Raw genomic sequence first — 12,164 nt, forward strand, 5'->3', positions numbered from 1 at the left:
CCCACTCCCATGACTCTGTCTTCCCATTGCATAATACTTTTCACATCTTATGCTGCATTAAAGTTATTATATGTGTCCTCTTCTACCAGATCACAGTCTCCTCAAGGGCAAATATATGTCCTGTTAATGTTATTCCTAACTAGAGGGCCTTATGCATAGAAAATGAGTGAGATTGAATGAATGAATGAATGAATGAATGAATGAATGGAGAACCAATTTTTCCCAACCTAAAAGGCTATGAAATTTAGAACAAAATGGTTGTAGACTTGGGATAACTCCTATTCAGCTCAGTGAAGGAGAACTAGAGAAAGCAAATTTATCCCAAATTTTGTGGGGGTAAAGAAGTCTATGGCTAAGAGATAGGTACTCCACAGGACTAATTTGGGTAAAATCTGCAAAGCTGAAGTCAGGACAGGGCCGCAATTTTTGCAGCATGGGGACACAGAACATTATCTTGAGAATCCTAGGAGTCATTAGAACTACAGTGATAGAAAACCTTGGCCCAGTAATTGGGTTCTTAGGCTTCTCTGTAAATGGGAGAGTCCTAATCACTAGACAAGACAGGTTTTTCAGAAGCACCTTCTAGGAGCTGCCAGGTATTTCAGTGGACACAGCAGCAGGCCTGGAATTGGGAAGACGTAGTGTCAAATATGGCCTCAGATACTTCCTAGATGTGTGACTCTGAGCAGTATTTACCCCAATTACTAACCCTTACCATTCTTCTGCGTTGGAATGGATACTTTCTAAAACAGAAGGTAAGGATTTGGGGAGATGTTTTGTTTAGTTTCTTTTAAAGCAGTATCTAGATCCTTTCTACCCAGAAGAGAAGACTCACAGGTCCAATAGCAATAAATCACTGGATTTGGTGTTGCGTGATCTGGCTTCATAGCTTGCTTCTTCCATTAACTACCTGAATGTCCTTGGGTAAGTTATTGAATCTTGCTGGACTCCCCTGTCTTCATCTTTATATGAAGGGGGCTAGAATAAGTGAAATTTTGAAGTGTCTTCTAAATCAGTGATGCTTAATCACTTCATGTCTATGTATATAAGGTTGGAGAATGTCAGGAATTGTCTGACACATGCCTATGAGTTGTGAAAGACACTCTTCCTCCTAGGGAGCCAGGTTTCATGCCAACAGCTCAGCTTGGGATGCCTTATAAAAGATATCCCTGCTCCTGACTCCTCAACCACTCTGTATCTTCAGCATAGAGTTCCCATCTATATCTGTGATCAGGGTGAGTATCTGCATGAGAGCCCAGGAGAAGTAAAGGGAAGGAGAATATAAAACAGGGGGAGAAAGGAGTGGGAAAGAGGGTCTAGAAGACTACAACAAGTAAGTGATAACAAGCAACTTGAGAAAAACAGGAAATTGGAATTGTTCTAAGCAGGTAGAGAATCTGTCTCCGTTTCCCCAGAATACAACTAAACAAAGGCCTATAATCTGGGGTTTGCAGGAAGGAAGAAATAGCAGTGGTTGGTATTCTTAGAAACTAGATAAGGAATTGATGTGCCCAAGCAGTCTGGGGAGTCTGAGCCCTCTGGTATCTTGAAGAAATATTCTTCTAGTTAACTGGAGATTCTGTATAATTTTTTTAGTTCTGAATTTTTCCTCAATTTGACATATAATGACATTGCATTGACAATCCCATTAAATGGGTGAATAAAGCCATTTTCTATTCCAAAATTTTCCAATTAGATGCATTTAGCTGGAAGAATTACTCTCTTGAGTTTCTGGTTTTGTTTTTATTTTCTGGAATCTAATATTCATTATCAGTGTGGATTCCTCCCAAGTGAAACAAACGTCTTGGTCTGGGTTTCTTGCATCTAAATAGCATCTCTATTACCTTTCAGGATTATTGAACTCACCCCAAGATGTCCTGCCAGCAAAATCAGCAACAGTGCCAGCCCCCTCCCAAATGCCAGGCCCCTAAATGCCCTCCCAAGTGTCCTCCCCAGGCTCCATGCCCTGCTCCTGCCTCTTCTTGCTGTGGCTCTAGCTCTGGAGGATGCTGTGGCTCCAGCTCTGGGGGATGCCACAGCTCCAGCTCTGGAGGAGGCTGCTGCCTCTTTTCCCACCATCACAGGAGATCCCACAGGCACAGGCACCAGAGATCTAACTGCTGCGACAGTGGCAGTGGGCACAGTCAACAGTCTGGAGACTGTTGTGGCAACTCTGGGGGCTGTTGCTAATCTATTGCTCTTGGCTAAGATGAGCAGAAATGGAGAAAAGAAGTTATTAACTCCTCTTGCCTTCCTGCTCATTCCTTAAATTCTTTCCTCCTTTACTGGTCCTGAGCTGCTGAAATGTCCTCTGGGAATTACAGGGTCCAGGCATGTCATTTCATTTTATCACAAAGTTCCAAATTGCAAAGTTGAACCAACCTTCTCTGCCTTATTTGTCTCAGACAACAATAAAGTTCTGTCTGTTTATGGCTGCCTCCTAATCTTTGTTCTTCTTGTATGACTGAAAGCTTTTTTCTTGTCAATGATGGTATAAACTTCCCCATTTGATCTCTTCTGGGACTTCCTGGGCAGCAATTATTGATGATGGGGACTGGGAAGTTTGGGGTAAGGAGGTTCTCTCCATTGAGACCCAAGAGGACATCAAGCATCTATATGTGCTAAGCTAAACTAGAAATTATGAAGTATGACAATTAACATTCCCTGAAGGAAGAAAAGGCCCCAAGACTAGAGCAAAGAAATCAGAGAGTAGTTTTTGTGACTGATGTCCTGGGAAATCAACATCAATAAGTCAACATACATTTGTGCTGTTCAGACATTTTTGTTGACTGGCTCTTTGTGACTCCATTTCGAGGTTTTCTTGGCAAAGATACTAGAGTGGCTTGCCATATCTTTCTCTAATTTATTTTTTACAGATGAGGAACTGAGGTAAACAGGGTTAAGTGACTTGCCCAGAGTCACATGGCTAGTAAGTGCCTGAGGCCAGATTAGAACTCAGGAAGATGAGTCTTCTTGACTCTAGACCTGGTACTCTATCTGCTGTGCCACCTAGATGCCCATTAGCAAGTATTTACTAAGTGTGTACTATATGTCAGGTGCTGTGGTAAGTTCCAAAATACAAACAAAGACACAAATATTCTCTGCCCTCAAGGAGCTTACAGTCTATGGAGGGAGCCAACATACAAAGAAATAATCATATTCCAAATGCATATGGAGTAGATAGAAGGTGGTCTTAAAAGGACAGATAAAGCACAATATTTAGAAAACATGCTGATCTTGGAGGCTCAAGGTCAGGATGAAATGAGTCCTTCAGTTAATAACCATTATGGATCTACCAGGTTTCATGCACCATAGTAAGCTCTGGGGAGTTAAAAAAAGAGGAAAATATAATCCCTGCCCTCAAGGACTTTAAAGTCTAATGAGGGAGACAACATGAAAATAAATATGTATAAACAAACTATATGCAGGATAAATAGGAAGTACTTAACAGAGGGAAGACACTAGAATTAAGAGAGATTAGATAGATTTAGGATTCTATCTGAAGTATTTTCTATATCTCAGTCATATATGATTCTCTCCTAAGCATTTTTTAGTACTTCAGTCCTTTTGGAACTGAATAAGTATTCAATTATAAGTATTAAATATTTCTTTAAAAACTATCACTTAATTCTGAAAAATAATAATTTCTAAGAAAAATCACACAGCAGGCATAAAGTTTTCTAACACTTCTCCACCTCATGCTATATTATGTGAAGTTATTGTTCAAACACACTATGTATTATCTGGCTTTTCTTCACTTCTTTGCTAATTTTTTTTTTGCTAATTTTACTTGATTCTTGAGTAACTATAAATATATCTGAAAATTTTATGGCATCTTTAGTACAAGTTTGGGTTATATAAGGAGGCTACTCACAAGGCTAGGGGTCTTCAGTTCCTAATGGAGTCTGGCTTTATTGTGAGACTGGCCCTCTCTCAATAAGCCTATTTCTTTTTGGTTTGGAGACTTTATTTTGGCATTTTGGCTAATAAATTTCTGCCACAGTTGGGACTTGAAGAAAGTCAAAAGTCAAAGGGTAGAGAAAAGGAGAGAAAGCTTTCCAGACATGGTAGGCAGCTGGAGAAGATTCTCCAAAGTAAGAGATGGGAGTGTCTTGCTTGAGAAATAGTACAGGTTCCAACATCACTGAATGGAGGAGTATATGTTGAAGAGTAAGGTGAAAGAAGACTGGAAAGGTGAAGGATTTGTGAAAGACTTTGAACATCAAACAGAGAATTTTATATTTCATCGCTGGGTAGCCACTGGAGTTTGTTGAGAAGGAGGAGAATGGGGAGTGACCAAAGACAGACCTGTCTTTTAGGAAAACCACATTGGTGACTGAATGGAGGATGGATTGGAGTCAGGAGAGACTTTAGGCAGATAGACCCATCAGCAGGCTATTTCAGTAGACCAAACATGAGGCGATGATGGCTTATACCACCACAGAGTGGTGGCATTGTCAGAGAAGAGAAAGGGACCTATTAAAAAGATGTCACAAAGGTGAAATCAACAGGTCTTGGTTCGATACAGTTTGGCCACAGCAGATGAGAAATAGTAAAAGGTCGATAATAATAGTACTCAGCTCCCAGGACTGATAGGAGGATAAAATGAGATAACAGTAAAGCACTATATAAATGCCAACCCTTATTAATGATTGTATAAGGTTATTTGTAACATGTAGTCTAGCCTCATTCTTTCAAGATCAGGTAGGCATTGCCCCACTCTAGGTTCCAGGATGTCCTTCTTTTCTCTGCCATTTGCTCAAGTCTCAACTGATCCCTAATAAAATTGTTCCTTCCATTTGTTAAGGACAAGTAACTAGTATACCGGTTTCATTAAATCATGATTTTGGGATGCTTTGAAAAAGGATTATTGATTTCAAAGCTACCTCAGGAATAAATATATATTCTGCCCAATACTTCTAAGATACATTTCTCCCCTATACTACCTCATTCTTTGGAGAGAATGACTCAAAACTTAGCCTAGTTCCTATATAGTTTTGGTCCCATAAACCTGATGTCCACATGGGGTATAACTGCTAGATGAGTCTTTCCATTGGATTGGAGGCCCAAAGTTTACTCTAGAAAACCACTCCTTGTTCCTTGGGGTGTTGAGGCTATTCTAATTATAAAATTCCACAGGTATTCTAGTTCCCAGGATTGCTACACCTTGTCGTTCCATGGTCAGAGATTCTACTCTTTGTCTGAATGAAGAAAAAAAGCCACAAATACAACATTTTTTTCTTTTTAAACCCTTACCTTCCGTCTTGGAGTCAATACTGTGTATTGGTTCCAAGGCAGAAGAGTGGTAAAGGCTAGGCAATGGGGGTCAAGTGACTTGCCCAGGGTCACACAGCTAGGAAGTGTCTGATGTCAGATTTGAACTTAGGACCTTCCATCTCTAGGCCTGGCTCTCAATCCACTGAGCTACCCAGCTGCCCCCCAAATACAACATTTTTTGAGAAGCCATGTGGCCTCAAATGGAGTCATCCTAAAGCTTTTCTACTTACTTCCAGGTTTCTTAGTAAACTTCATAAGAAAAAAAATCAATTAGCTCCTCAAAGAGGAATGAAGCAAATTGGTGGCCAGAACTGACTCAGGCTCTTTTGAAGATGCTGACAGCTCCAGTTATGCAACCAGTGGAAAAAGGCTATATCCACCCATGTAGTTATACAACTGGAATGAGTTACAGAATGTTCAAATATGCTACATAACTCTCCAAGAACTTCCCTTACATGCCATCATAATTATCCTGGAAGCAATCTGCCCAATATCCTCTTTGGGATTAAGTTTAATCCACTGAGGAAGCTGATGGGAACTATACATATGCCAGACCTCCAGTACATATTGCAGAGGTTGATAAGGAAAGTCATTCGCCAATCAGAGTCCAAGGTCTTTTAGGGGTTAATGGGGAGATGAGTCCAAGTTCCAGTGTGAGATGGAGCAATTCTTGAGTCTGGGTAAGGGAAGCTTAAAGCTCACCAATTAGAGCACAGGATCCTAAGCTCTCATGGCAGTAGGATGGGAGAAAGAGCCTAATATAGGTAGCATGGATTGGAAATGTATAGGAAGTAGTGTGGTGGGCCTAGAATTGGGGAAAATTAGATAAATATTCTAGACCAGTCAGAGTCTAGATCACTGATGGACAACCATTTGAGCTTGGTGTGTCAAAATTTGCCAAAAAAAACAAGCATAACTTGGCTGGTGTTTCACTTTAAGAAAAAAAAATTACTATATATATAGTTTAAATAACAAAAATGTATCATTGTAATATATAACTGTATTTAATAAACCAAAAACTAATTATTTAATTTACCTGCTTAATGATTTCTTTGTTCATCTGTCAGTTGGTTTCTTTTGTTGGTCTTGATATTATTTAACTTGTGTGGGGTGTCATAAACTAAGATAAGTGAGGGGGAGGGGGAATTCTTTAACTAACCTGCCTATTAGTGACTTTTTTTGCTGAATTTCATTGGCTAAGTCTTCAATTGAAGGTTGGTATTTTGTATACTTCAAGCCCAAGCAAACACTACTAACTTCATCTGTCAATCTGTTTCTTTTGTTGGTTTTGATATTATTTAACACTGAGAATAAAGTTTCACAAAAGTACATAGAGGGAAAAATTGTGAGTAAAGTCATTGCTATATTTTTTCAGGGTGCTAAAAGTGTCTGGTCATCAGTTCCAGGCACTCCAAATTTCCTGTTTGTAGTGGCACTTCTCTTGATTCTCCAAGTGGTACCCATAGCACAGGGCCTCGCCCCTCCCAGCCTCTTCCTTATTTATCTCAGAAGTGATGGTCAATTATAAGTCTACAAACACCCCAGAACAGTAGATTGGATGATGGTTGCTGTGGTTATGTAGTTTCTGGTAATGGTGATCACAGGGCCCTCAGAGATGCGTCCCCTGTGGTATTCCACCGCACCCTGCTCTGCTGGCCAGAAGTAAGGTCAAATACTGAATCTTGGCCTAACTGGAAGTCCCAGAACTAGATGCTCTGTGCTGGAGTTCTGTTGTTTTGGCCTATAGACCTCCAACACAGAGTGTCTACACTGCACTAAAGCAAATGTTTTATCCTCGGCTACTGCTCCTGGCCATGCAGGAGCTAAGGATGAAACATCCTTCTTGGTATACAGCCCCATACTTCCCTGTATGTGGCCACATGCATCTGTGTGTCATTGAAAATGGCTACATGTGTCAGTGCTGACACATGTGTCATAGGCTTGCCATCAGGGGAATAGATGGAAAAAATTGTGTAAATTGAATTATATCTGAAAAATATTCAGATATAAGCTCATTTACTCTTGACTTACTGAAAGCGTCCTTGGAACGGTTTCTGGTAAAAGAAAGGATAAGAGGGAAGATACAGACCTCATCTTCTTCCTATGTGACTATGATTTCTGCTACTTGTCTATATTTTGAAAACTTTTCATCTTATCTAGCTGGGAGATTATGATTATTTCATAAGGTGACATCTATTTGTAATAGACTAGTTTATATATACAAAGGACAAATATTGATTTATTTTTCATGTAGAGTTCTTCCTATATCCATTTTCTTCCCCTTTCCTAGCAAGATATTCTTTATAATAATTTAACAAAATGGGAAAAATTTAAAAATCAGCAAAACCAATCAACATGTTGAAGAATTCTGATGTTATTTACAATATTTTATACCTATGGACTCAGTGAAAATTCCTATTGGGAAATAGATTATTCTTTTCAAGGAATAGCTAGAAGGCCAGTGTCACTGAATCAAAGAATAGGTATAGGTAGAGAAATATAGGGTATAAAAAGACTGGAAAGTTGGGGAAGAGGAAGTTGGTTATGAAGAGCTTTAAATGCCAGAGGATTTTATTGTTGATCCTAGAGAGGATTGGGATAGTTAATTGAATAGAAGAGTGACATGGTTAGACGTGTACCTTAGGGAGAATTTTGCATTTTTAATATACAGATTTGTCATCCAAGAGTCTATGAAAAGATGATTGGTTTCTAATCTATAATTTTAGACACCAACACATATTTTTCTAGGCATTTTCAGATAAATTTTTGCAATATGCATCATACTAATTATTATTGTGGTGGTAGTCATTGTCATCATTACCTAATTCTTCTTACCTTTATAAATGGGGTTCAGAGAAGATGGTAGTGGAACAAGTTCTTTTCCAGCTATTTTTCCTTTATATTCAATTTAAAATAAACTCTCATAAAATAGATTAAAAAATAAGTATTTCATAATTGAAAAAATGTGAATGTAATGCCTTAGTATAGTTTCAACAGTAGACAAGACAATGTAGAAGGCATGCTATACCTGATCTTATTCCAAAATGATTTTGATTTCCTCAACTAGGTCTTTATTTTGAAAGCTTTTCATTAGTTATGGCTTAGAGATTACAGGTTTATAGTATGAACAAATCCACTAAAATAAATTTTAACTTCTTATGAATCAGTGTTATTTCCAGATGATTTCAGGCACCAGTTCAATTTGTAAGAATTGTATAGTTCCAGTACAGTTTATTGGTTGATTTCTCCAGGATATTTTGAAATCCTTATTTATAGCATCTGTCATCTGTCATGTCTTTTAGGACTTGTAATATTGTTGAACAATCTTCACCATTTCCTTGCACAAGTTACACTGATCCAGGTTTCTTAAGGATAAAGCTTCCATAATTCGTGGTAACAATGGCCTGCTCCTGAATCATCATTATAAATCTTTCCATTACCACAAATAAATCCATACGACTTCACCATTTTTATGCTTTTTAAAAATCATTATATTTGTTGGCTGATTTCATCCAGATGTAACGTATGCAGAGTCTTTTAATTCCGCTGTGAGATCTCATCTGTTTCATAAGCTATATCTGGAAGTAACCAATCTACATTTGAAAAATTCGATCATCCATGTCTATTAGTAACCTTTGCTCATGCTCATAATATAATTTCTGGTTATTCCAAGAGTGTATCTGTCAGTTTTTAAAATGATTATCAGGTGTTATAGGAACATCTGTCATCCTCCCCCTTTTAATGTGGAAATTTTCTTACAGCTTCCTTAGGGTAAGAAGTCCTTATTTTGTAAATATTGTGTGAATTTTTGAGAACGGTATTTTCAAATCTGTGATGATCACTTTTATAATTCTGATGGTATACATTAAGAATGATATTGTTGAATTGTTGTGTCTTAACTATGTTCTTCCCATTTATCTTTCATTCCAAAATGCCAAAAAATGTCTCAATTGTATTATTACTATTATTGCTACTGCCCTTGTTTTTTCTCATTTTAAAACCACATTTCATTGTAAATGAATACTAAGTGAAGATCCTTGAAGTTAAAAACCAGTAAATAGTCTCAAGCAGAATCTGAAGGCTAGGCAGCCAGAGAGTGAAGAAGCCCAACAACTAGCAAGTCTATGGCCAAGCCCAAGATGGGCAGTTAGATAGAAAGGTTAGCAAAGAGACTAGATGAAGGAAAAAGAAAAAGATCCCAAAGATCTCAAGTGAGTTGTAGAGAAATCTCCATAAACAAGGAAAGACGTAGGGTTTTAAGCAATTACTTCACAATCAGACCATTCAAAGTGTAGGGGGTGGGAGTAACTAACTGGCTCAGTGTATTTAGAGCTGGACCTAGAGATGAAAGATCCCAGGTTCAAATAAGACCTCAGACATTTCCTAATTGTGTGATCCTGTGCAAATCACTTAACCCCCATTGCCTAGCTCTCACCAGTTTTCTGCCTTGGAATCAATGCCCAATATTGATTCTAAGAGGGAAGGTAAAAACTTTTTTTTTTTTTACCAAAAAGTTTGGTAAAAGATAATGTGGCTACCTAGCTCCAACACTTTTGGAGAGTACAAGCCAAATATAGAACTAGGCACTAAAAGGGAAAAGTTGACAGGCTATGCATGGCTCCTTCTTATAGGTCTCACATATTATGGAGTCAGCCTCACTTCTTTTATCTAAGAGAGGAAATTCTGGGTTTAAATGGAGATACTCATATTTGTCCAGATAACAGAGTCATACACATTCAATCAACCCCCACCTTCATTTTCTCAAGTCCTCCATTATTGGCATTTATTGTAACCATTTACAGACACCTCTACTTCCAACCAGGACCTTTTTGACTATTTGAATCCAATGTCCCTCATACCCCCAGAGAAGCATGAGGAACCATACCCCCCAAAGAACCTAGAGAAAACAGTCCAGTAGTTCTCTTGCTTCTGGTCTCAAAGGATGCATCAGTCTTGACTGAGTCTACTGACCACTGTCCTGCTTGCTCACTCATCCCAACCCATCAGAGAAGACCTCAAATTTTCCCTAAGGTTCAGAGTTCAGAATTGTTTATTGAGCAACTGAAGCAGTAGATGACTGGTGGGGTGGGAACAAGGTGACAGGTTTGACCAGATCCCTTCGTACTCTCATCATTGGCATTGCTGCTTGGTTCATCATGGTGTAGTATATGTAGTAAGATGAAATCCACTTAGCACATGAAGGTTTATAAAGCATTTTGAATCATTATTGCATTAGATCATTATTGCTTTTACCATTTCCATCAATGATACTTCCATAACCATCATCATCATAATCATTATCTTTACAACCATCATCATCAATACTGTTGCCACCACTGCCATCCTCATTTTCTTTACCAACATCATCATTAATACTGCTGCCACAATCACAACCACCATTATTGTCCATACCATTATAATCATCTATACTGATACCACAACTACCATTATCATCAATATCACGACCACAACCACCACTTCCATCCTCATTGTCATTACTCCTGTCATTATCAATACCACTTCTATGACTACCATCACCATGTTTGTTGTCCTTATTGTACCAACATCATCATCTTTATCATTGTCATCAATACTGCAACCATGACCACCGTTACCATTATTGTTGCCATTGTTAACAAGGTCTACACCAAGTGAAACACTGGTCTACTTTACTGCATAGAATGCTATGGATTCAAGTATCACAGTTTTATAAGGGAGGGAGTTTAGAGGACTTATAATCCAATCAATTCATTTTATAACAGTAGAAACTTATACATTGAGAGCTTATCCAAGGTAATAGCAGAGCTATGGTTTGTACTCAGATATTTTGTTCCCAGGCCTAATGATTTTTCCCACTTCACTAAAAACAGATGTTCTTGGTAATTCCAACTACAAAAACTACAACTACAAATACAAGAGAGAGAGAGGAAGACAGAGACAGAAAAGCAAAGAGACAGACAGAGATAGAGAGAGAGAAGAAGAAGAAAGAGACAAAGAGATTCAGGAGAGAAAGAGAGAGAGAGAGAGAGAGAGAGAGAGAGAGAGAGAGAGAGAGAGAGAGAGAGAGAGAGAGAAACTTTGCTCTGACCTCCTAAAGTATGTGGCCAAGACCCCTTTTATAACACTCATTTCCACTTACATTCCTTTTTAAATAGTTGTGAATTCCTTGATTTCTTGCTAGATTAGAGGCTCCTAGAGGACAGGAACCTTACCTTGGTCATACCTTTTTATCTGTAGCAATTCTGACCACAGATCCTTCCACTGAATAGGTTCTTGGGTATTTGCTGAACCAATAAATTAATTTAAAAAGACAATACATGACCAGTTGCTCCTTTTTGATTTCCATTTCCCCCTGAAAAATAAGGGAGGAATGGGCATCTTAGGCCTAGGTTAACCATTTAGCATCTTGTGGAAATGAGAGCTTGAAGATAAAGATTTATACTTAAGGAAGAGTGTATGGATGAGGTGATAGGTGGAAACCTTATAAAATATGTCTTGGAGAAGCCACAGCTCAAAGCTAAGAATAGGAAGAGGGTGTTCCTGGGGATAATACTATTATAAATGGAGAGATAGAAAGACATCTTCTTAATGATCATATATTCCAATCCTCTCATTTTAGAAATTAAGAAATGGAAACTAGATGGTTTGATTAAGTTGTTTCCCCTAGGGGACACAAGTAGTTAGTAGCAGAGGAAGAATCTTTGATTCCTAGTTAAGTTCTCCCTTCCCTGAGTCACACTGGGTTCTGCATGAGCTAAGGCTGGGGGAGAAATGAAGGAGACCATTAGGGAAGTTGGACATTCCTAGGAGTGAAGTGATCAGTGATTAAAAACGATAGAATTTTTGCCCAGGGACTGAATTTCATGCCATTTGTGTGATTGGGAGAC

Source organism: Monodelphis domestica, chromosome 2 (genome assembly GCF_027887165.1).
Source record: "Monodelphis domestica isolate mMonDom1 chromosome 2, mMonDom1.pri, whole genome shotgun sequence".
In the NCBI taxonomy this organism is placed as follows: Eukaryota; Metazoa; Chordata; class Mammalia; order Didelphimorphia; family Didelphidae; genus Monodelphis; species Monodelphis domestica.